Genomic DNA, 27,348 nt, shown 5'->3' on the forward strand with positions numbered 1-27,348 from the left:
CGAGGCAGAGGAATGAAAGGTGGGGGAGTAGCATTGCTTGTTAGGGAAAATATTACAGCAGTGCTCAGGCAGGACAGATTAGAGGGCTTGTCTACTGAGTCCTTATGGGTGGAGCTGAGAAACAGTAAAGGTATGGCCACATTAGTGGGATTGTATTACAGACCACCCAATAGTCAGCGAGAATTGGAAGAGCACATCTGCAGGGAGATAGCAGGCAACTGCAGGAAACATAAAGTTGTGGTGGTAGGGGATTTTAATTTTCCATATATTGATTGGGACTCCCATACTGTTAGGGTTCTAGATGGTTTAGGGTTTGTAAAATGTGTTCAGGAGAGTTTTTTTAAATCAATATATAGAAGGACCAACTAGAGGGGCTGCAATATTGGATCTCCTGTTAGGAAACGAGTTAGGATAAGTGACAGAAGTCTGTGTAGGGGAACACTTTGGTTCCAGTGATAATAACACCATTAGTTTCAACTAGATCATGGACAAGGATAGATCTGGTCCTAGGGTTGAGGTTCTGAACTGGAAGAAGGCCAAATTTGAAGAAATGAGAAAGGATCTAAAAAGCATGGATTGGGACAGGTTGTTCTCTGGTAAAGATGTGATCGGTAATTGGGAAGCCTTCAAAGGAGAAATTTTGAGAGTGCAGAGTTTGTATGTTCCTGTCAGGATTAAAGGCAAAGTGAATAGGAATAGGGAATCTTGGTTCTCAAGGGATATTGCAACTCTGATAAAGAAGAAGAGGGAGTTGTATGACATGTATAGGAAACAGGGAGTAAATAAGGTGCTTGAGGAGTATAAGAAGTGCAAGAAAATACTTAAGAAAGAAATCAGGAGGGCCAAAAGAAGACATGAGGTTGCCTTGGCAGTCAAAGTGAAGGATAATCCAAAGAGCTTTTACAGGTATATTAAGAGCAAAAGGATTGTAAGGGATAAAATTGGTCCTCTTGAAGATCAGAGTAGTCGCCTATGTGCGGAACCAAAGGAAATGGGGGAGGTCTTAAATAGGTTTTTTGCGTCTGTATTTACTAAGGAAACTGTCATGAAGTCTATGGAATTAAGGGAAACAAGTAGTGAGATCATGGAAATTGTACAGATTGAAAAGGAGGAGGTGCTTGCTGTCTTGAGGAAAATTAAAGTGGATAAATCCCCGGGACCTGACAGTGTGTTCCCTAGGACCTTGAAGGAGACTAGTGTTGAAATTGCGGGGGCCCTGGCAGAAATATTTAAAATGTCGCTGTCTCCGGGTGAAGTGCTGGAGGATTGGAGAGTGGCTCATGTTGATCAGTTGTTTAAAAAAGGATTGAAAAGTAATTCGGGAAATTATAGGCCAGTAAGTTTAAATGGCAGATGGAGATTAATACAGACAAGTGTGAGGTATTGCACGTTGGAAGGACAAACCAGGGTAGAACATACAGGGTTAATGGTAAGGCACTGAGGAATGCAGTAGAACAGAGGGATCTGGGAATACAGATACAAAATTCCCTAAAAGTGGCATCACAGGTAGATAGGGTCGTAAAGAGAGCTATTGGTACATTGGCCTTTATTAATCAAAGTATTGAGTATAAGAGCTGGGATGTTATGATGAGTTTGTATAAGGCATTGGTGAGGCCGAATCTGGAGTATTGTGTTCTGTTTTGGTCACCAAATTACAGGAAGGATATTAATAAGGTTGAAAGAGTGCAGAGAAGGTTTACAAGGATGTTGCCGGGACTTGAGAAACTCAGTTACAGAGAAAGGTTGAATAGGTTAGGACTTTATTCCCTGGAGCATAGAAGAATGAGGGGAGATTTGATAGAGGTATATAAAATTATGATGGGTATAGACAGAGTGAATGCAAGCAGGCTTTTTCCACTGAGGCAAGGGGAGAAAAAAACCAGAGGACATGGGTTAAGGGTGAGGGGGGAAAAGTTTAAAGGGAACATTAGGGGGGGGCTTCTTCACACAGAGAGTGGTGGGAGTATGGAATGAGCTGCCAGACGAGGTGGTAAATGCGGGTTCTTTTTTAACATTTAAGAATAAATTGGACAGATACATGGATGGGAGGTGTATGGAGGGATATGGTCTGTGTGCAGGTCAGTGGGACTAGGCAGAAAATGGTTCGGCACAGCCAAGAAGGGCCAAAAGGCCTGTTTCTGTGCTGTAGTTTTTCTATGGTTTCTATGGTTTTCTAACAAGTGAGATTTAAGGATGGTGTTTTGCCTCCCTGGTGCCAGGATCCAGTACGTCATGGACCGATTGCAGGGAATCCTCAAGAGTGAAGGTGAACATCCGGAAGTGGTGGTGCATGTCGGCACAAGTGACGTGGGGAAGAAGAGGAAATACATTCTACAGCGTGACTTCAGAGAACTTGGAAGAAGGCTGAAAAGTAGGACTTCCAGGGTGGTTATCTCCGGTTTGCTTCCAGTTCCCCGTGCTGGAGTGGTCAAGAACAGGGAGATAATGGATCTGAATGTGTGGCTGAGGAACTGGTGCAGGAAGCAAGGATTTACATTCTTGGACCACTGGGGTATGTTTCGGGGTAAGGATGAATTGTACAAAAGGGACGGGTTGCACCTTAATAAGCGGGGCACCAGCATTCTGGCAGGCAGGTTTGCCTCTGCAACACGGGTGTGTTTAAACTAAGTTGTTGGGGGGAAGGGGATGAACTGGAAACATAAGGATGGAGATAAAGGGAAAGTGAGAATAAGAAAAGTTAAGAAAGACAGCAGAATCAACAGAGCAGAAAGCTCAAGAAGGGATCGTACAGTATGGCCAAGTGAAATAGGAATTGATATGGGAGGTGAGGGGAGTAATGAATTAAAAGTATTGTATATGAATGCACGGAGTATAAGAAATAAAGTGGATGAGCTTGAGGCTCAGTTGGAAATTGGTAAGTATGATGTTGTGGGAATAACAGAGACATGGCTTCAAGTGGACAGGGCCTGGCAAATGAATATTCAAGAGTATACGTCCTATCGAAAGGACAGACTGATGGGCAGAGGGGGTGGGGTGATAATTAGGAGACGTAGAGTCAGTATGGATAGAACTGAGAAATTCTAAGGGTAGAAAGACCCAAATGGGTTATGTACAGGCCCCCAAACAGTAGTCTGGATGTAGGGTGTAAGTTGAATCAAGAGTTAAAATTGGCATGTCGCAAAGGTAATGCTACAGTTGTTATGGGGGAGTTCAACATGCAGATAGACTGGAGGAATCAGGTTGGTACTGGACCCCAAGAAAGGGAGTTTGTGGAGTCCCTCCGAGATGGATTCTTAGAACAGCTTGTACTGGAGCCTACCAGAGAGAACGCAATTCTGGATTTAGTGTTGTGCAATGAACTGGATTTGATCAGGGACTTCAAGGTAAAGGAGCCATTAGGAGGTAGTGACCATAATATGGTAAGTTTTAATCTACAATTTGGGAGGGAGAAGGGAAACTCGGAAGTGTCAGTATTACAGGTGAACAAAGGGAACTATGGTGCTATGAGGGAGGAGCTGGCCAAAGTTCAATGGAACAATACCCTAGCAGGGATGACAGTGGAACAGCAATGGCAAGTGTTTCTGGGAATAATGCGGAAGGTGCAGGATCAGTTCATTCCAAAGAGGAAGAAAGATCCTAAGGGGAGTAAGGGGTGACTGTGGCTGACAAGGGAAGTAATGGACAGTATAAACATAAAAGAGAAGAAGTATAACATAGCAAAGACGAGTGGGAAGCCGGAGGATTGGGAAACTTTTAAAGAGCAACAGAAGGTAACTAACAAGGCAATACATGGAGAAAAAATGAGGTACGAAGGTAAACGAGCCAAGAATATAAAGGAGGATAGGAAAAGCTTCTTTAGGTATGTGAAAAGGAAAAAAAATAGTTAAGACCAAAATTGGGCCCTTGAAGACAGAAGCGGGTGAATTTATTATGGGGAACAAGGAAGTGACAGACGAGTTGAACAGGTACTTTGGATCTGTCTTCACTGGGGAAGACACAAACAATCTCCCAGATGTAATAGTGGCCAAAGGACCGAGGGTAATGGATGAATTGAAGGGAATCTATATTAGGCAGGAAATGGTGTTGGATAGGCTGTTGGGTCTGAAGGCTGATAAGTCCCCGGGACCTGATGGTCTGCATCCCAGGGTACTTAAGGAGGTGGCTTTAGAAATCGTGGATGCATTGGTAATCATTTTCCAATGTTCTATAGATTTGGGATCAGTTCCTGTGGATTGGAGGGTGGCGAATGTTGTCCCTCTCTTCAAGAAGGGAGGAAGAGAGAAAACAGGGAATTATAGACCGGTTAGCCTGACGTTGCTGGTGGGAAAGATGCTGGAGTCAATTATAAAAGATGAAATTACGACACATCTGGATAGTAGTAACAGGATTGGTCCAAGTCAGCATGGAATTATGAAAGGGAAATCGCGCTTGACTAATCTTCAGGAATTTTTTGAGGATGTAACTATGAAAACGGACAAGGGAGAACCTGTAGATGTGGTGTACCTGAACTTTCAGAAAGCCTCTGATAAAGTCCCACATAGGAGATTAGTGGGCAAAATTAAGGCACATGGTATTGGGGGCAGAGTACTGACATGGATTGAAAATTGGCTGGCTGACAGAAAACAAAGAGTAGCGATTAATGGGTCCCTTTCGGAATGGCGGGCGGTGACCAGTGGGGTACCGCAGGGTTCAGTGCTCGTACCGCAGCTGTTTGCAATATATACTAATAATTTAGATGAGGGAATTAAAAGTAACATTAGCAAATTTGCCGATGACACAAAGCTGGGTGGCAGTGTGAAATGTGAGGAGGATGTTATGAGAATGCAGGGTGACTTGGACAGGCTGGGTGAGTGGGCAGATGCATGGCAGATGTCGTTTAATGTGGATAAGTGTGAGGTTATCCACTTTGGTGGTAAGAACGGGAAGACAGATTATTATCTAAATGGAGTCAAGTTAGGAAAAGGGAAGCACAACGAGATCTGGGTGTTCTTGTACATCAGTCACTGAAAACAAGCATGCAAGTACAGCAGGCAGTGAAGAAAGCTAATGGCATGCTGGCCTTCATAACAAGGGAAATTAAGTATAAGAGCAAAGAGGTCCTTCTGCAGCTGTACAGGGCCCTGGTGAGACCACACCTGGAGTACCGTGTGCAGTTTTGGTCTTCAAATTTGAGGAAGGATATTCTTGTTATTGAGGGAGTGCAGCGTAGGTTCACAAGGTTAATTCTCAGGATGGCGGGACTGTCATATATCGAAAAATTGGAGCGACTGGGCTTGTATTCTCTGGAATTTAGAAGGCTGAGAGGGGATCTTATTGAAACATATAAGATTATTAAGTGATTGGACACGCTGCAGGCAGGAAGCATGTTCCCACTGATGGCTGAGTCCAGAACCAGAGGCCACAGTTTAAGAATTAAGGGTAGGCCATTTAGAACGGAGTTGAGGAAAAACTTTTTCACCCAGAGAGTGGTGGATTTATGGAATGCTCTGCCCCAGAAGGCCGTGGAGGCCAAGTCTCTGGATGCTTTCAAAAAAGAGATGGATAGAGCTCTTAATGATAGTGGAATCAAAGGTTATGGGGATAAGGCAGGAACTGGGTACTGATAGTGGATGATTAGCCATGATCACAGTGAATGGTGGTGCTGGTTCGAAGGGCTGAATGGCCTACTCCTGCACCTATTGTTTATTGTCTATTGTTCCTTCATCCTACCATTCTTTATCTTCCTCACCAGGACAAATTTATCCCTAACATCCTGCAAGAGATCTCTAAACATTGACCACATGTCCATAGTACATTTCCCTGCAAAAACATCATCCCAATTCACAGCCGCAAGTTCTAGCCTTATAGCCTCATAATTTGCCCTTCCCCAATTAAAAATTTTCCTATCCTCTCTGATTCTATCCTTTTCAATGATAATGCTAAAGCCCAGGGAGCGGTGGTCACTGTCCCCTTCCTTTGTTTCTGCCTGTCTTAATCAGTAACTTTTTGTGCATTTGTATCAGTCACTTCTTTTAGATTTGTGTTGTGAATGCCCTGGTGCTTCCTATCTTCAGAAAGTTCACCCAATTAACTTGTACAGAATGTCTCAAGTCACTTCTGAACCTTGTTCAGCAAAGAGTAAAACTTTTGGTTTTCAGGCTGAATAGGAATTTGAGAAGATTATACTTCAGTGTCTCAGCTCAGTGTGAACCAAGAAAATCCCAACATCTCTCAAAGTTTAAACCACTAACTTGGATTCACACGACTCAAGAAGTTGTTTAGCACAGAAGCAAGACCTTTGGCTCAACTTGTTCACACAGACTGTGTTTCCCAGCATGCATTTGGCCCACAGACCGCTCACCCCCTCTCCTATCCACGTACTTCTCTAGATAGCTCTTACATGTTGCTAATGTGACACCACACCACTACTTCCAGCAGCTCATTCCAAACACACACCGCCCTTTGTGTGAAGAAGCTGCCCCAATGTCCCATTTCAATCTCTCGACTCTGATCTTTAACCTGTCGTCTTGGTTTTATCACCCACTTTCTGGGGAATAGACTGTGTGCTTTCACCCTGTCCATGCCCCTCATAATCTAATACCCCTCTATCAGATCTCTCTCCCCCCAGTCTCCTCAATTCCAGGGAATAAAGTCCTAGTGTAACACAATCTGTCCTTGTAACACAGACCCCCAGGACCAGACAACATCCTGGTGGATCGTTTCTGCACTCTTTCTAGTTTAATAACATCCTTCCTATAACAGGATGACCAAAACTGTACACAGTACCACGGCCCACAACTGGTCAATTAAACTCAAAGGCAGATGAAACCAGTCTCAGACTAGGTGACCCCAGTCTGGGAATTTACTTACCCACTGCACGGACGGACAGAATCAAGGTTGTGATTATCGCTGCAAACATTTCTTCTCACTTGTTTTTCAAAAACTGAATTTCTGCTCATTCGGATCTGATGGTCCCCACTGGTATTTCACAAGTGACTGATTCCCCTTTGACTTCCCACATGCTTATTTCAGCACAAAGGCACGGGGTGTGAGAGGAATTAATGGGGGACAAGTGGGCAGCCCTGTGGAAACTGCTGAAAAAATAGTAAAAAACTGCAGAATAGCTGAATGTTTCATCCACATTTACTTATCTGTCACTGAAACTCACTCCTTATGTCCATACACCATTATCAGATTGAAATATGAGAAACAAGGCAAGTACACAGTTTCCCCTTCCTGACAGTAGGCTCCTCGTGGTAAGGCTGCAAACACTGGCCCAACACCAGGCAAAACAGACGTTTATCTGTATGACAGCATGACACTTACTGTAAAGTTCAAAGTTCAAAGTAAATTCATTATCAAAGTATGTGTGTGTCTGGAGCTCCTTCCCTCCGCTAGCCTGCAGGTCACCCTTGGATATATCATCATGAATTGTATTTTCTGCCTTTTTGTAAACAGAAAGAAATACAATAAAGTCAATAACAGCTGCACATGACAGAAACATAAAACATAAAGCAGAACAGGCCCTTTGGCCCATAATGTTGTGCCAAGCCAGTTAAATTAGTTTTCAAATGGCGAACTAAACTTCGCTCTCTTTCCTACCAATGTCCATAACCAGCAAAGTTGTATAAGACTTCGGTGAGGTTTAATTTGGAGTATTGTGTGCAGTTTTGGTCCCCTACCTACAGGAAAGATAGAAACAAGGTTAAAAGATGGACTGGAGGACCTGAGTGAAAAGGAATGATTGAACAGGTTTGGACTTTATTCGCTGGAAAATACAAGCTTGTATCTGAGACTTACAGTAGTTGCAGGAGGGATAAGTCTGGCAGCTTATTATTCCAATCAGGGAAAATGTCACGGCTGTGCTCAGTCAGGACAGACTGGAAAACCTGCCCAGTGAGGTGTTATGGGTAGAACTGAGAATTAAGGTCAGTATGATCACATTAATGAGGCTATGTTGCAGACCACCCAACAGTCCTTGGGGTTTAGAGGAACACATTTGTAGAGAGATCACAGACTGTTGCTAGAAACATAAGGTTGTTATGGTAGATGATTTTAATTTTCCATACATTGACCGGGAGTCCCATACTGTGAAAGGACTAGATGGGATAGAGTTTGTCAAATGAGTTCAAGAAAGGTTCCTTCATGAGAGAGTATACAACACGTGATCTGTTATTAGGGAATGAGACAGGGCAGGTGTCACAAGTTTGTGTAGGGGACACTTTGCATCCAGTGACCACAAAGCCATTAGTTTCAAAGAACATATGCAAAAAGATAGGTCTGGTCCACTGGCTGGTATTCTAAACTGGGGAAAGGCCAATTTTGATGGTGTTGGAAATGATCTGGTGAGTGTAGATTGGGACAGGCTGTTTTCTGGCAAAGTTGTACTTGGTAAGTGGGAGGCCTTCACAAGCAAAAATTTGAGAGTACAAAGCTTGTATGTGCCTGTCAGAATAAAAGTTAAAGATAAAAACTGTTGGAAAATGTGGTTTTCAAGAGATATTGAGGCCCTGGTTAATAGAAAAAAGGAGATGCATAGCAGATATGGAGTATAAGAAATCCAAAAGAATACCAAAGAAATAGATCAGGAGGGCTAAAAGAAGGCGTAAGCTTGCTCCAGCAGAAAAAGCTGAAGGACAATCCTAAGGGATTCTACAAATATGTTAAGAGCAAAAGGATTGCAAATGAGAAAATTGGCCCTCAGAATGATATCCATGTGTGGTGCCAAAACAGATGGGGAATGTCTTAAATAATTTTTTACATCTGTATTTCCTCAGGATCCAGACACAGAGTCTATAGAAGTGAGGCTAAGTGACTTCTTAGACCCTGTACAGATGACGGACGAAGAGGTATTTGCAATCCTGAGACAAATCAGTTTGGATAAATCCCCAGGGCCTGACAATGTGTTCCCTCAGACCCTATGGGAGTCAAGTACAGAAATTACTGGGGTATAAGCAGAGATATTTAAATTATCCTTCATGACAGTGGAGTACCAGAAGATTGGAGGATAACCAATGTTGTTCTGATGTTTAAGACCACAAGACCATACGATATAGGATCAGAATTAGGCCATTTGGCCCATTGAGTCTGCTCTGCCATTTCATCATGGCTGATCCAATTTTCCTCTCAGCCCCAATCTCCTGCCATCTACCTGCATCCCTTCATGCCCTGACCAGTCAAGAATCTATCAACCTCTGCTTTAAATATACATAAAGATTGGACGTCTACAGCTATCTGTTGCAAAAAAAAATACCAGAAGTCATTTATCAGCCAATGAGTATGACATCTGTTGTGGGGAAGTTATTAGTAGGTATTTTAAGTGACCAGATATATAAGTACTTAGATAGTCATGGACCGATTAAGGATAGTCAGCATGGTTTCATGAATGGTAGGTCATGTCTTACCAATCTTATAGAGATTTTCGAGGAAGTTGCCAGGAGTGTCCATGAAGGCAAAGCAGTAGATGTTGTCTTCATGGGCTTTTGCAAGGCATTTGTTAAGGTCCTTCATGTGAACTTGGTCAAGAAGGTTCCGTCGCTCAGCATTCAAGATGAGGTAGTAAATCGGATTAGACGTTGGCTTCATGGGAGAATCCAGTGGGAGTGGTAGCAAAGAGTTGCCGCTCTGACTGGGGGCCTGTGGCTAGGGGTGTGTCACAGGGACTGGTGCTGCGTTTATTGTTGTTTGCCGTCTGTATCAATGATCTGAATGATAATGTGGTTAACCATATCAGAAAATTTGCAGATGACACCAAGTTTGGCGGTGTAATGAACAGCAAGGAAGGCCGAGAATCTGCTTCAGCTGGAAAAATGGGCTGAAAAATGACAGATAGAATTTAACCCAGACAAGTGCAAGGTGTTGCTCTGGTAGGAGCAACTAGGGGAGGTCTTACAGAGGGAACGGTAGGGCACTGAGGTATGTTTTAAAACAAAGGGATCTGATAATACAGGTTAACAACATGTTGAAAGCAGTTTCACAGTTAGATAAGGTCACAAAGAAAACTTTGGGTACATTGGCCTTCATTAATCAAAGTATTGAGTACAGGAGATGGGATGTTATAGAAACACAGGAATATGGAACATAGAAAACCTACAGCACAACACAGGCCCTTCAGCCCATAAAGATGTGCCGAACATGTCCCGACCTTAGAAATTACTAGGCTTACCCATAGCCCTCTATTTTTCTAAGCTCATGTACCTATCCAAAAGTCTCTTAAAAGACCCTATCGTATTCGTCTCCACCTTCATTGCCGGCAGCCCATTCCACGTACTCACCACTCTCTGCATAAAAAATTTACCCTTGGACATCTCCTCTGTAACTACTCCCAAGCACATTAAACCTGTGTCCTCTTGTGGCAACTATTTCAGCCCTGGGAAAAAGCCTCTGACTATCCACAATATCAATACCTCTCATCATCTTATACACCTCTGTCAGGTCACCTCTCATCCTCCGTCGCTCCAAGGAGAAAAGGCCGAGTTCACTCAATCTATAAGGCATGCTCCCCAATCCAGGCAACATCCTTGTAAATCTCCTCTGCACCCTTTCTATGGTTTCCACATAGGTCCAGTAGTGAGGCGACCAGAATTGAGCACAGTACTCCAAGTGGGGTCTGACCAGGGCCCTACATAGCTGCAACATTACCTCTCGGCTCCTAAATTCAATTCCACAATTGATGAAGGCCAATACACCATATGCTTTCTTGACCACAGAGTCAACCTGCGCAGCTGCTTTGAGCGTCCTACGGACTCAGACCCCAAGATCCCTCTGATCCTCCACACTGCCAAGAGTTTTACCATTAACACTATATTCTGCCATCATATTTGACCTACCAAAATGAACCACTTCACATTTATCTGGGTTGAACTTCATCTGCCACTTCTCAGCCCAATTTTGCATCCTATCAAAGTCCCCTTGTAACCTCTGACAGCCCTCCAAACTATTCACAACACCTCCGACCTTTGTGGCATCAGCAAACTTGCTAACCCATCACTCCACTTCCTCATCCAGGTCATTTATAAAAATCACGAAGAGTAAGGGTCCCAGAAACCATCCCTGAGGCACACCACTGGTCACCGACCTCCATGCAGAATATGACCCATCTACAATCACACTTTGCCTTCTGTGGGCCAGCCAGTTCTGGATCCACAAAGCAATGTCCCCTTGGATCTCATGCCTCCTTACTTTCTTAATAAGCTTGGCATGGGGTACCTTATCAAATGCCTTGCTGAAATCCATATACACTACATCTACTGCTCTTCCTTCATCAATGTGTTTAGTCACATCCTCAAAAAATTCAATCAGGCTGGTAAGGCACGACCTGCCCTTGACAAAGCCATGCTGACTGTTCCTAATCATATTCATTCAGACAGTCAGTGGGTGCCGTCCCGAATCCGGGGTTGGTGGCTATGCACCTGCATCTTCTTCGATCTTGTGACAGCACCGAGTACAGCCTCTCCTCCAGTTTGTTCTTGCTGGCTGCCTAGCCACTGCCCGCCGCTATCCCCACCAAACTCGAGCCCGAGGCCGTATCGGCCTCCAGCTGTGGCCACTTCTTCGAGCTTGGCCATTCCTTAGGCGGAGGCCTTGGGTAGGTCCAGGCACACGGTGCATTGCCCAAGTTCATCATGTCTCTTCTAACTAAGTGCATAGCATACAATTCGTAGATACGTGGTGAGGTTTTAATCTCTTCCACGGAAGATGGCCGTTGGCTCACAAGGAGCTCATCCACCCTTTGTCGGTCTTGTTTTTTTCAGTCCTGCTGGGTGTCCTCACACCCTCCTCACCAGACTAAGTCCAGTCGGGGACCTGGCCCACATCGCTGACCACTCGACCAAGGCGCCCGTCCTAATCATATTATACCTCTCCAAATGTTAATCCTGCCTCTCAGGGTCTCTTTCAACTTACCAACTGCTGAAGTAAGAAGTTTTCTAAGATGTTGAAGTTTTGTGAGATGTTGGTGAGGCCTAATTATTTTCCTCACATCCATATACCAATCTAAATGTCTCTTAAAAATACCTAATGCCTCTGTCTGTATCACCACTCTAGGCAGTGCATTCCACATCCCATTCCCATTCTGATATGTCTATCCACGGCCTCCTCTACTGTAAAGATGAAGCCACACTCAGGTTGGAGGAACAACACCTTATATTCCGTCTGGGTAGCCTCCAACCTGATGGCATGAACATCAACTTCTCTAACTTCCGCTAATGCCCCACCTCCCCCTCGTACCCCATCCGTTATTTATTTATGTACACACATTCTTTCGCTCACTCCCCTTTTTCTCCCTCTGTCCCTCTGACTATACCCCTTGCCCATCCTCTGGGTTCCCCCCCAACCCCTGTTTTTCTCCCCGGACCTCCTGTCCAATGATCCTCTCATATCCCTTTTGCCAATCACCTGTCCAGCTCTTGGCTCCATCCCTCCCCCTCCTGTCTTCTCCTATCATTTTGGATCTCCCCCTCCCCCTCCCACTTTCAAATCTCTTACTAACTCTCCCTTCCGTTAGTCCTGACGAAGGGTCTCGGCCCGAAAGTCAACTGTACCTCTTCCTAGAGATGCTGCCTGGCCTGCTGCGATCACCAGCAACTTTGATGAGTGTTGCTTGAATTTCCAGCATCTGCAGAATTCCTGTTGTTTCTTGTTGTTTGTCTACAATCGCCAAGATCCTTTTCCATAGTGAATACTGAAGCAAAGTACTCATTAAGAACCTCTGCTATCTTCTCCGGTTCCATACACACTTTTCCACTGTCACACTTGATTGGTCCTATCCTCTCACGTCTTATCCTCCTGCTCTTCACATACTCATAGAATGCCTTGGGATTTTCCTTAATCCTGTCCGCCAAGGCCTTCTCAAGGCCCGTTCTGGCTCTCCTAATTTCTTTCTTGAGCTCCCTTCTGCTAACCTTATAATCTTCTAGCTCTCTATCATTACCTAGTTTTTTGAACTTTTTGTAGTCTCTTCTTTTCTTCATTTGTAGACCATGGTTCCTGTACCCTACCATCCTTTTCCCTGTCTCAATGGAATGTACCTGTGCAGAACTCCACGCAAATATTCCCTGAACATTTGCCACATTTCTTCCAAACATTTCCCTGAGAAAATCTGTTTCCAATTTATGCTTCCAAGTTCCTGCCTGATAGCCTCATATTTCCCCTTACTCAATTAAACACTTTCCTAACTTGTCTGTTCCTATCCCTCTCCAATGCTATGGTAAAGGAGATAAGAGTTGTGATCACGATCTCCAAAATGCTCTCCCACTGAGAGACCTTACACCTGACCAGGTTCATTTCCCAATATCAGATGAAGTACAGCCTCTCCTCTTGTCGGCTTATCTACATATTGTGTCAAGAAACCTTCTTGAGCACACCTAACAGACTCCACTCCAGCTAAACCTTTCACTCCAGAGACATGCCAATCGTTACTTGGGAAATTAAAATCTCCCACCATGACAACCCTGTTATTATTACACCTTTCCAGAATCTGCCTCCCTATGTACTCCTCGATGTCCCTGTTACTATTGGGTGGTCAATAAAAAACATCCAGTAGAGTTACTGACCCCTTCCCATTCCTAACTTCCACCCACAGAGACTCTGTAGATAATCTCTCCATAACTTCCTCCTTTTCTGCAGCCGTGACACTCTCTCTGATAAACAGCGCCATGCCCCCACCTCTTTTGCCTCCCTCCCTGACCTTCCTGAAACATCTAAATGCTGACATTCAAAGTAATCATTCCTGCCCCTGAGCCATCCAAGTCTCTTATAGAATAGTTGCTCCCCTAGTGGGCTCAATCATGAACTGTTCTAAAAAGCCACCTTGTAGATATTCTATAAATTCCCTGTTTTGGAATCCAGCACCAAATTGAGTTTCCTAATCTACGTGCACGTTGAAATATCTCCTGATGATTGTAACATTGCCATTTGGCATGCAGTTTACTACTCTTTGGGGGTCTGTATACAACTCCCATCAGGCTCTTTTTACCCCTGCAGTTCCTTGCTCTAACCACAATGATTTAATACCCCCCAACCCTATCTCACCTCTTTCTAATGATTTGATTTCATTTTTTCATCAATAGAGCAACGCTGCCCCCTCTGCCTTTCTGCCTGTCCTTTCAATAAAATGTGTTTCTTTAGACATTAAGCTTATCCTTTTCAGTGGCTATTTTACAACTTAACGAGCTGTGATCAGTGGTCCCTGAAAGCGGATGTACAGGAAATGGAGGAGATGCTGGTGAAGGGAAGCAGGTGGTCTCCTACCGAAAGGTCAGTTTTATGGCCAAACTCATTACCCAACACTATGTCCATAGGGCCCCTGCTCTATCACTTCGCATCAACCAGCAAAGCTGTAATAATCTCACCTGCTCCAGTGAAGACTGGAGTTTTCAATTTCTCTGATGTCCTCTCCTTCCTACCTATATTCCACAACTTAAAAGTCCCATTTCCAAACTGTGTCTTTCAGAGATTCTACATCTCTTCCTTCTAACTCCCCCTGAAGAATTCCCTGTCCATTCTGAGGGGAGAAATTAGGAGGTGAAGTGAGGTGTCATTTTACCCTGCTTGCTTCAAAATCAGTCTCTCTGTCCACTGAGACTCAGTACTCCAATGATTTAAGCAGTTATTTCATTCTCCCAGTCTCTTTCCCTCTTGCTACAATAACTGTGTCACTATGTATTGTTAGGTAAATCTGCATGTCCAGGTCACTAAGGCTTTCCACTCTTTTGTCAATTTCATATGTGTTCTCAAAGTCAAAGTGGAGTTTATTGTCATATGCACAAGTCCATGTATGCGCAGATGAAATGAAAAATGAATTCTAATTACAATGATGTCATTGCACAATGTAATTTGAGGCAATTAGATGTGTTTTTGAGGGGTGGAGAAGCAATTTATGTTTTTCTTTGAATGATTTCATGGTTTTCTTTGCTTCATGATTATCTGGAAAAGACCAATATCAGAGTTGAAAACTGCAAGCATATTTTCATAATAAAAGGAATTTCTGAACCTTTGATATTACCAACATTCAACAACTGAATCATTAAGAGGAAGTAGCTACTTATAAACATGGTGGTGCCAGACTTTAACTGGAATTATGGACCTGTATACCAAGATTCCTTTGTTCTCCTGCACTCCTCAGTGCCCTACTGTTCACTGTGTAAGACCTAACCTGGATGGTCCTACCAAAGTGCATCAGCTCAGTGCACCTGGTGCAGATGTGTTTATGTAGGAGACGGGTGATCTCCCAGACTTCCCACATGCCTCACACAGAACAAGACACTGGCCCTGGAGCTATTTACCACAACACTACTGTACCCAAATAGATAAGGATGAACAAATATAACAGAAAGAGGAAAAAGCTACCAAATACTTAACCTCGACCAGCCTCCACATTATCTTAAGTTGGTGGGACCGAAAGATCATTTGGAGACATGAGGGCACGTGGTGGTTCCTCTCTGTTCTGGTGGTCAAGGTGAGAATAGAATGTATTCATATCTGGCATTATTTCCAATTGTGGAGACATGTGATGATCATTTTACTTTCACTCACAAATCAGTACAGCGCACAATTCAATTCAATATAAACAGAGCAAAGGGGAATAGTGAGGTTGTGTTCATGAACCATTCAGAAATCTGATGATGGGATGAACATAAACACTCCACACGAAGACGGTTTCCAGATTCCAGATGGATTCAGGTCACTGGAGCTGTGAGCAGCCGAGGGAACTCCTCTGTCACTCAGACAACCTCTTCCATCAGCATATTACAGATCTTCCCTGAAAGTGATGATAATGATGTTGACATCAATTTGGAGAAGCTGTGTGAGTTAGCGCAGTAAAAGAGGAAGTACTCACAGGTTTAGCAATGTCTGAACTGAATCATTGTCAGCCAAGATTTCAAAGTTCAAGGTAAATTGATTGTCAAAGTACAATATGTGTCACCACATTTAGGTGTAGGAGCAGGTGTATCACTTGTCTTGCTTTCAGAGATAAGTGCCAGGAGGGAGATCAATGGTGAAGGATGAGTGGACAATGGAGTCACATAGTGAGCAATCCTTATAAAAAACAGAGATTGTGAGTGTTTTGGAAGGAAAGATGTATTTAGGTAGGACCCCTTTGTAAATGGTAGAAGTTATTGGGAACGGTGAGCTGGATACCGAGGTTTGTGAGGTGGTGGGTAAGGGGAAGAGGAATCCTATCCCTGTATGGCAGTGGGAGAATGGGGTGAGGGCAGATATGCAGGAAATAGAGGAGATGCAGGTGAGGACAACATCGATGAAAGAGGAATATAAACCCTGTTCTTTCAAAAAGGAGTAAATCTGAGGTGTTCAACAATGAGAAATCTCATTCTGAGCACAGATACAGTGGAGTCAGAGGAAATGAGAGAAGGGAATTGTATTTTTACAAGTGACAGGGTGGGTGGAAGCAAAGACAAGATAGCTGTGAGAGTCAGGAGGTTTATAAAAGATATCAGCAAATGGTCAGTATCCAGAGATGGAGACAGAGAAATGGAGGACGGGTACTCCACATACGGCCTCACTAGAATTATATAAAGCTGCAACATAAATTCCTGATCCTTGACCTCAGTTCCTTGACCAATAATGGCAAGCATGTCATATGCCTTCCATTCGAAGCTTCCTGAAATTGGGTGCACAGGTTGCGGCAAAGACAGTATTTTCCAGCATTATCCTGGTTTCCTTTTTAAACAAAGGAACTACATTAGCTACTTGCCAGTTGTCCAGGGCCTCACCAGCGGCTGCAGAGGGCAGAAAGATACTGGTTGAGGTCCCAACAATCGCATCTCTTGCCTCCCTCAAAAACCTATCCTATCATGTCCTGGGGACTTATGGTTCTTTAGGAGACATCTTCATCATGTCAGATTATTCCACACTGATCTCGGTTTCCTCTATGTCTTTTTCCTTGATTAATATTCACTTAACTTACTCACTTAAAACTTCACCAACATCCTCTGACTCCATGAATGTGCTCCCTCTATGCTTGAGTGGTCCTATCTGTTCTTTAGTTGATATATGTATTGAGTGCCTTGGGATTCTCTTTCAACCTGCTTGCCATGACTCTTTATGTCCCCTCCTGGCTTTCCGAATTTCCTTCTTCAATTCGTGTCACAGTTCTTTCAGGCTCTGTTTGAATTTCATTTCCTAAACCCTATGTATGCTTTCATTTTCTCAACTGAATTCAGCATTCAGCACCATAATTCCATCCAGGCTCAACAGGAAGCTCAGAGACCTTGGCCGTGACCCTGCCTTCTGCAGCTGGATCCTGAACTTCCTGTCAGACTGTCGGCAGGTGGTAAGAGTGAGCTCCACCTCCACCCCTCTGACTCTCAACACAGGAGCCCCTCAGGGCTGTGTACTAAGTCCCCTCCTTTACTCCCTGTATACTCATGACTGTGTCACCACACACAGTTCTAATCTGCTAATTAAATTTGCTTACGACGCTATATTGATTGGCCTAATTTTGAACAATAATAATGTGGCCTACAGAGAAGAAGTCACCTCTCTGACACAGTGGTGTCAAGAAAACAACCTCTCCCTCAATGTCGCAAAAACAAAGAAGCTGGTTGTGGACTAATGGAGACAGGCTAACCCCTATTGACATCAATGGATCTTGGGTCAAGAGTTTAAGTTCCTCGGCATCCACATCATCGAGGACCTCATGTTGTCTGTACACCCCAGCTGTGTGGTGAAAAATGCACAACAGTGCCTCTTTCATTTCAGACAGTTGAGGAAGTTTGCTATTGGTCCCCAGATCCTAAGAACTTTCTACGGGGGCACAATTGAGAGCATCTTGACTGGCTGCATCACTGCCTGGTATGGGAACTGTACCTCCCTTAACTGCAGGATACTGCAGAGAGTGGTGCGGACAGCCCAGTGCATCTGTAGTTGTAAACTTCCCATGATTCAGGACATTTATAAAGTCGGGTGTGAACAAAGGGCCTGAAGGATCATTGGGGACCCGAGTCACCCCAAGCACAAGCTATTCCAGTGGCTACCATCTGGGAAATGGTACCACAGCATAAAAGCCAAGACCAATAGGCTTGGGACAGCTTCTTCTACCGGGCCTTCAGACTCATTAACTCACGCTGATTTGAGTGTATTTTTCTATGTTATATTGACTGTTCTATTTATTTTAAATTACTATGATTGCACATTGTACATTTAGATGGCGACATAATGTAAAGATTTTTACTCCTCATGTATGTGAAAGATGTAAGTGATGAAGTCAATTCAATTCAAAATTCACCAGCTCACTCATCATGCAAGGGTTCATGACCTTGCCAACCTTGCTCTTCCTTATGACTGGAATATAGCTGTCCTGTACACAGTGCAATTGGTCTTTAAACCCTCCACATGTCAGATAACGACTCGCCCAAAACAGCTGTTCCTGCTTAATACCATCATAATTTGCCCTTCTCCATTCTAATGCCCTCCCACAAGTTCCAGCTTATCCTTATCTGTAGCTGTTATAAGCCTTAATGAGCTGTGATCAGTAGTCCCTGAGAGCAGATATGCAGGAAATGCTGGGGAAGCAGGTAGTCTCCCTTTGAAAGTCAGTTATATGGCCAAACTCAATCCGAAACACCATGGTCCCTCCTGTATCATTTACCATCAACACCTGCCAAGGTGTAGTAATCTCACCTGCTCCAGTGATGCCTGGGGTTTGCAATTTCTCTAATGTCCCTCTCCTTCCTACCTTATTTCACAACTTAAAAGCTCCATCTCCTAACTGTCTTTCAGAGATTCTACATCTCAGTAAGGGAAGGATTGGAATGGAAGGTTGATGTCAGGGAAAGTACTGAAAGGCAAAATTAAAATAACAGGTCTGATGGGTTGGTTAGTTTGAAGTGTGTATATTTCAGTGCGTGGAGTATTATGAACTTAGAGGTAGTGATGATGAACTTAGAGCATGGATTGGTGCATGGAACTGTGACATTGTGGCCATTACTGAAACTTGGTGGAAAGAGGGGCAGAATTGAATACTTAATGTACTAGATTTTCAAAGTTCTAGAAAAGATCGAGGATGAGGTAAAGGAGTGGGGGATAGGGGAGCTGCACTACTAATCAGGGACCAGACTTGTGGGCTTCAGACACTGAATCCATTTGGGTAGAACTCAGGAATAGGAAGGGTGCAATTACACCGATGGGATTGTGCTCCAGACCCCCTAACAGCCACCTGGATACCGAGGAACCGAAATGTAATCCAATTAAAAAATGTGTACAAATAATATGATTGTTGTCATGGGGATTTCAGCTTTCCTAATATAAAACGGGACCTTCTTAATGCAAGGGATTTAGGTGGGGCAGAATTTGTTAAATGCATCAGGAAAGTTTTGCAAATCAAGATGTGGATGGTCGAATGAGAGGAGGGGCCGTACTGGACCTGGAGTTGGGTAATGAGCCTGGACACGTGACTGATCTTTCAATGGGTGAGCAGTTAGAGAATAGTGACGACAACACCTAAACTTTCAGGATAGTGAAAGATAAGGATGGGTGGTCCATGTGGGGGAGTTTTAAAATGGAGTACGGCAAATTACAAGAGCATTAGGCAGGAACTAAGAAGCATTAATTGGGAATCCTTTTCTTTGGCATGTCCACATCAGACATGTGGAGAGTGTTTAAAGATCAATTGCAGAGAGTACAGGAAAAGTATGCTTCTGTTAGAAGGAAGGATGGGGATAGAAAGATAAGAGAACTTTGGAGTCCAGAGGGGTGTTAAATTTAGTCAAGAAGAAAAAGGAAAAGTATGTAAAGTTTCAGAAGTTAGGATCAAATTAAGCAAATGAAGAGTATAAAGAAGTCAGAAAGGACCTAACCAAGGGAATCAGGAAGATCAAGAGGGACCACGAAAAGTCTTTGGCAAGTAGGGTTAAGGTGAGTCCCATTATATACATATATTTAGAGCAAGAGGATAACTAGGGAAAGGGTGGGACCAGTCAAGGATAAAGGGGAGAACATTTGTTTGGATGCAGAGAATGTGAGTGAGATACTTAATGAGTACTTTGCTTCAGTATTTACCAAGGTAAAGGATATGGAGGACCAGGAAACCAGTGTTGAGTGTATCAATAAGTTAGGCATTTACAAGTCAAGGAGGAGGAAGTGCTGAGCTTCCTGATGAGTATTAATGTGGATAAATCCCCAAGGCCTGATGGGATTTACCCCAGGTTATTGAAGGAGTCAAAAGATGAGATTGCTGTGTCCTTGACCAGTATCTTCATGTCCTCTCCAGCCACAGGACAGGTTCCGGAGGACTGAAGCGCAGCTAATGTTGCACCACTATTTAAGAAGAGAACAAGGGAAAATGTGGGGAACTATAGGCCGGCGAGTCTTACATCAATTGTAGGGAAGTTGATGGAGTTTTTTGAAAAGGTGACAAAAAAGATTGATGAGGGTAGGGCAGTGAATGTTGTCTACATGAATTTTAATAAGGTGTCATGGGATATTAATCCAGAAGATTAAAATGCATGACGTCCGTGGCAAATTGGCTGTTCGGATTCAGAACTGGCTTGTGCATGCAAAACAGAGAGCAGTAGTTGATGGGATCTGGGTTGGGACCGCTGCTGTTTGTGATGTATATAAGTGACCTGGATGAAAGTGTAGATGGGTGGGTTAGTAAGTTTGTGGATGATATCAAGATTGGTGGAGTTGTGGATTGTGTGAAAGTCCGGCAAAGAATACCGTTCAATATAGATCACCTGCCGATATGGGCAGAGAAATGGCAGAAGGAGTTTAACACAGAGATATGTGAGGTGTTGCACCTTAGTAGGGCAAATGCAAAGAGACAGCACGCAGGAGACAGGAAGTATCTGTTTGCCGGTGTGAGGGGATCCTGGAGTGCCCCTATTAACTGTTTGGAGAAAGACATTTATCATTGATGGTTTGTTTGGAAAGGAGAGAGAGACAGTTATTTACCACCGATATGTTGCTTTTTGAAAAGAGAGAGAGAGAGAGAGAGAGAGACGAAGATTAACAGTTGGACTGTCACTTTAAGGCATTGGAAGTAATTTTGGATTTTACTGAGTTTGGAGTTGGCGACAGCACCGAGCAGCTCGTAAGTTGCTATGGTGACTGAAGGTGGTGGATACTCGATGTTATGATTTTCAGCTGGTTGTTGATGTTACTTCCAAGGACTTGTTGCCTGCTTGTCCACTCCTTCACAGACGAAGGAGGGAGGGACTCTTTGAATGACAGGTGATGCTCAGCCTGGTGAAATAAATGGGAGGTCAGATGACACAGACCTCAGGACATATGATCTGGAAACTGAATGAGCATTGTTGTGCCCGCAGGAAAAGTGGGTTTTGGAGGATCGATCAGGCGGATCGATCCTACTTGCTATTCCATCGGTGAAGAAGGGGTTGACTGATGGGGAGTTGTCTATGTGTCCACCCTCGCCTGGGTGATAGCTCCACCACAGAAGACCGGTCCCCCTGGTTAAAGTCACAGTCGGTGACTTGTAAAGGATTTCGGAGGACGACGAAAAGATCGACAGCATCAGCTCACCTGAAGACTCAACTCACTCTCTCTCTCTCTCTCTCTCTCTCTCTCTCTCTCTGCCTCTCTCTCTCTCCATCACTACTCAACTAAATACCATGAACTGAACTGAACTGAACTTTACTCAACATCGTAAGTCTGTATCTTTTTACTCCTAGACTTAAAGAAGCTTGGTTTTTCATACATATATATTCCACACTTACTTTTATATATAATCATTGCTAACCTGTTTGATTTATCTACATTTATATTACTGTATTGCGTAGTTACTAATAAATATTAGTAGTTTATAGCAATTCGAGACTCCAAAGTGGTTTCTATTTCTGCTGGTTCTTTATCCCCGTCATGGGGTACGTGACATTAATTCGGGCCTGCGTCCGCGATATGAACAAATTGGTCGGGAGACTGGTTTGAATTGATTGGGGGGAAATCCCTTTTGATTTGGACTTTTGATTTGGTTGTGTGGAAAAACAGCAGAAATGGATGTTAGAGACTTTCTGAAATCACCAGACCTGGTGACTTTGAAGTTTGCTAAAAAGTATGAGTTACGTGACTTTGCTAAAGAATTGAGAATTGAGGTCAAGAAGGGTGTGAGTAAGGTAGAAATTCAAAGGAAAATAGTTGAATATTATATAGATAAGGGAACATTTGAAGAGGAGGCATTAGATTTGTTCATGGAAGGTGAACCTACTGAAGATGAGCTTCAGCTTCTGTTGGAAATAGTAAACAGGGAGCATGAACTGAAATTAAAACAGCTCGAGAGAGAGGCCAGAGAGGCAGAAAGACAGAGACAGCTTGAGAGGGAGAAATGGCAACGTGAAGGTCAAATGTCAGAAAGGCAGAGACAGTTTAAAAGGGAGAGGTTGCAGCAAAGAGGTTTAGAGTCGGCCTTTGATGATTCTTACAGCTCAGAAGGGCTAGTTTTGTGTGATGAATTTAAAAGTGGTGTCCTGATGAGGTAAGGGCACACCCAGTGGCAGAGGATGCCCCTACTCTGAGGGGGTCTGTTGAGAAGGCAGACGAAGACGTTTTAACCCACGAGGTTGAGTTTACTCCAGAAAGGAGTTGGCCAGAGAATAGCTGGGAGGTTCGAGATGACCTTGAATTGGAAACTGGGACAAGTGATGACAGCCCGGAAGAGGCAGTTGTCCCAATTGAATATGTTCAGGTTGTTGAAGTACCTGTGGACTCACAGGATTCTGAACATGATGTTGAAACTTAGTTAAGGTCTGAGGTGCCTGATTTGGTTGGAAGGGAATGCAGTCCTCTTGTGTCAGATGATCTTGGTTCAGTGAGTAAGGGGTTAACCTTGGTACCAGTGGAATGTGAGGATTCTCAGTCATTTGTGGTAGACCATGTTTTAAAAGCTGGTGAGGTCAATGTTGCTGGAAGTAATGGGAAAAGTGCTGTTCCTGGACTTTTGGATAAAGTGCTGGAAAAGGTTGGATTGGTTGCGTGACCTTTGACCCTGCTTGCAGGACAAAGGCCTGGTGAGACAGGATGCGCTAGTTTGTTGGATTTTGTTTGGACATGTGGAAGTGAGCACCTGCAAGGTCATGCTGTTATTCAGAGTGATATCATGGAGAGGAGGAAAAATTGTTGTGGTTTTGGAGTGGAAATTGCCATGGATACAAGTTGAAGTATAGGTCGTAATGAGATGGGTAGTTTGTTTGGCCTCTTTCATATTCTGATCAGCCTGATGATGGTACTGAGCTTAATAAACAATGGAGGCATGTTGACAGCTCTCCAAGATAAGAGTGTTTCAGCAATTCAGCTAATGAGCAAAGTTGCTATTGAGACCTGCAATAGCAAGACCAGAGGTTTAAATTATGATGTGTCACAGACTTTTCTACCTTTTATATTTCAGCAGGACTTAGAGGGTAGTACAGTTGATAAGGCTAAGGTGTATAAGAAAGGTTTATCTTTATTGAGGAAGGATTTTACAGAGGAACAGAAGCGAGATTCTGAAATGGTGGCTTTAAGGGAGATGACTCTCACAGGAAAGGAAGTTCAGAGAGAGTCAGTGGAATGTTACCTTAAAGATGGGGTGTTGATGAGGAGGTGGAAACCAGCCACAGTGCCAGCAAGTCATGTGGTGGTTTTGAAAGGTTACAGGGCTGAAATTTTAAACATGGCTTACAGTATGCCTTTAGGTGGATACCATTGTGTGAGAAATGAGGAAAATGGGAATGAGGGGGTTCCTCTCTTCTTATTTATTGTTGGAGATTCAATTCAGAAGGCAGTGAAGGGTAATTTGTTGGAACCTGTGTTCAGTTACAGGCCAAAACGACCTTTGACCCTACTCAGAGAACTTTGGAAGGGATATAGTAAGCTTTGTGACTTTGCTAAGGAAAGTTTACAAAATGGTCAAATCAAAATAAGACACTTGTTTACTGGAATTGCAGCTGTGAGAATTATTGAAGTACAAAATGGAATCGTGAAATCTGATAATGGAATGGAAAAACATGTTTTCCCACTGAATCTAGACACACCAAAATGTCAGAATTCCATTGTTTTGAAAAATATTACTGATAAGGTCCACCAGTTGGACCCAAAGCCAAAAAAACAAGTAAAAGGGCTAATTGGTGTTTTGAAATGGGGCACAGGTGCAGTGAATGACATCATTATGAATTTAGTCGAGCTTATGAAATGGTATCTTCACAGAGTGAACTTTGAGAAAAGTAAAATGGTTGAACAAGGAATTAGAAACAAGAAAGAACAAAGAAAGAGAATGGATGACTGGATTGATAGAGTGGGGAAGGCTAAATACCTTATTAAGATTGACTTGTTAAAAGGATACCGGGGTGTTCCTTTAACAGAGAGGGTTAAAGAGATATCAACATTTGTGACACAATCTAGACTGTATGAATAGAATGGTTTACACTTTGGGATGAAGAATGCTCTAGAAACGTTTCAAAGAATAATCCATTCTGTGACTGGAGGGTTAGGAAGCACAGGAGTTCATATCAATGACTTAGTGGTCTGGAATGACACGTGGGAAGAGCATATTGCAGCTGTGGGAAAACGGTTTGACAGACCTTCCAAGGCCACTCTTACGGTGAACCTTGCTAAAAGTGAATCTGGCCATGCCACAGTCCCATGTCTGGGTTATGTGGTGGGCCAAGGCCAACTGGCTCCTGTACAGGCCAAGGTTCAAGCTATTGCTGAAGTTCCTGTTCTAACCGACAAAAAAGCTTTAAGAAGGTTTTTAGGAATGGTTGGGTATTATAGAAAATCCTGTAAGAACTTTGCTGACATCGCCCTCCCTCTAACAAAACTGGGGAAGAGTGAAAGATTTGAATGGAGTGACCTTTGCCAGGAGGCATTTGACCGTCTGGAAACCATCCTGTGTTGTCATCCTGTGCTCAAAGCACCGGATTTTTCAAAGCCATTTTCTATAACGACCGGTGTTAGTGATGAAGCTGCTGGGGCAGTACTGTTACAGAAGGGAGTGGATAACATTGAACATCCAGTAGCTTATTTCTCAAAGAAATTTAATGTACACCCGAAAAATTATTCAACTGTTGAAAAGGAGTTATTGGCACTTATTCTGGCTTTACAACATTTTGAGGCCTATGATCAGAGACCTCAAAACCTTTCTGTTACTCAGAGACCACTTGGGTTTACATGGGTTATAACCCTTTGATGTTTCTAACTAAGATGAAGGATAAGAATAGAAGGTTGTCAAATTGGAGTCCGATATTGCAGGAAGGCGACTTAAAAAAATCAAACACGTGAAAGGTACTAACAATGTTATAGCTGATTAGTTATCCAGATGTTAAGTTGAAAACTGTAACCATTTTTGCTTTGTCATCTGATGTTTTTTCCCTGTATTGTTTAAAACCCTGTGATGGACATTTAAAAAAAAATTGTCTTTGACAATTTTTTTTTCCCTGAGGAAGGGGAGTGTGAGGGGATCCAGGAGTGCCCCTATTAACTGTTTGAAGAGAGACAGAGAGAGACATTTATCATTGATGGTTTGTTTGGAAAGGAGAGAGAGACAGAGTTATTTACCAGAGTTGCTTTTTGAAAAGAGAGAGAGAGAGAGAGAGAGAGAGAGAGACGAAGATTAACGGTTGGACTGTCACTTTAAGGCATTGGAAGTAATTTTGGATTTTACTGAGTTTGGAGTTGGCGACAGCACCGAGCAGCTCGTAAGTTGCTATGGTGACCGAAGGTGGTGGACACTCGATGTTATGATTTTCAGCTGGTTGTTGATGTTACTTCCAAGGACCCGTTGCCTGCTTGTCCACTCCTTCACAGTCAAAGGAAGGAGGGACTCTTTGAATGACAGGTGATGCTCAGCCTGGTGAAATAAATGAGAGGTCAGATGATACAGACCTCAGACACATGATCTGGACACTGAATGAGCATTGTTGTGCCCGCAGGAAAAGTGGGTTTTGGAGGATTGATCAGGCGGATCGATTCCAACTTGCTATTCCATCGGTGAAGAAGGGGTTGATTGATGGGGAGTTGTCTATGTGTCCACCCTCGCCTGGGTGATAGCTCCACCAAAGGAAAACTGGTCCCCCAGTTAAAGTCACAGTCGGTGATTTCAGAGGACGACGAGAAGATCGACTGCATCAGCTCACCTGAAGACTTAGCTCCCTCTCTCTCTCTCTCTCCATCACTACTCAACTAAATACCATGAACAGAACTGAACTGAACTTTACTCAATATCGTAAGACTGTATTTTTTTATCCCTAGACTTAAAGAAGCTTGGTTTTTCATACATATATATTCCACACTTACTTTTATATATAATCATTGCTAACCTGTTTGATTTATCTACATTTATATTACTGTATTGCGTAGTTACTAATAAATATTAGTAGTTTATAGCAATACGAGACTCCAAAGTGGGTTCTATTTCTGCTGGTTCGTTATTCCCGTCACGGGGTACGTGACAGCCAGGGTTGAAATGTCTATTACAAGAGGGTATGCATTGAAGGTGAGATGAGGTAGGTTCAAGGGGGATGTGAGGGGTCAGTTTTTTACTCAGAGAGTGGTGGGTGTCTGGAATACTCTGCCTGATATAGTGGTAGAGGCAAATACATTACAAGATGTTTAGGTAGACACATGGATGTAAAGAAGATAGGGGGATATGGACAGTGTATAGGCAGGAGGGGTTAGTGCTTGCGTCTTGTTGATTTGCTCTGTGGCTGGTTCGGCACAACACGGTGAGCTGAATGGACTGATCCTGTGCTGTACTATTCTATCTTCTAACTTTCCCACTACTGATTTGAGGCTCAGCAGCCTCACTAATTCTTAGAGCCTTTCTTAAAAAGCAGAACAATGAGTAGCTCTCAGCCGTCCCTCATTCTGTTGACAAGACATGGAATGACCACATTTTGCAGGAGAGTTCTGCATCTTCTGAACACCATGGCTGGTCAGCTGGACTGACAGAATCTTGTGCTCAGTCAAGCTAAGAGAAGAAATGAAGATCTGTCAACAACATTGAGTGTTACGTACAAGTTTTATAACAGATATTGGATTCAGACTTTAATTATCTACATTGGAGATACATGACTGCAGATGCTGGAATGTCGAGCAACAAACGATCTGGGAGGAACTCAGTGGGTCGAGCAGCATCTGTGGAGGGTGGAGGGGAGACAGAATTGTTCTTGTTCACAATTGTTGCTTCCCCACCAGTTGTTAGAAGATTGAGGAGATAATGATGAACCAACATGCTGGTGGAACTGGAGTCCTACAGAGACCAAGCTGGGTATGACCATAAGACCATAAGGCATAAGAGCAGGGAAAGGCCATTCAGCCCATCAAGTCTGCTCTGCTATTCAATCATGACTGACTCTTTTTATCCCCTCCTCAGCTCCACTCCCTGGACTCCACTGGACAGGGTGAGTGTGCTGTGGATAGTAGCAGACTGCTGCATAACACTGAGTACAGAGATGCCCT

The sequence above is a fragment of the Mobula hypostoma genome, chromosome 8 (genome assembly GCF_963921235.1).
Source record: "Mobula hypostoma chromosome 8, sMobHyp1.1, whole genome shotgun sequence".
In the NCBI taxonomy this organism is placed as follows: domain Eukaryota; kingdom Metazoa; phylum Chordata; class Chondrichthyes; order Myliobatiformes; family Myliobatidae; genus Mobula; species Mobula hypostoma.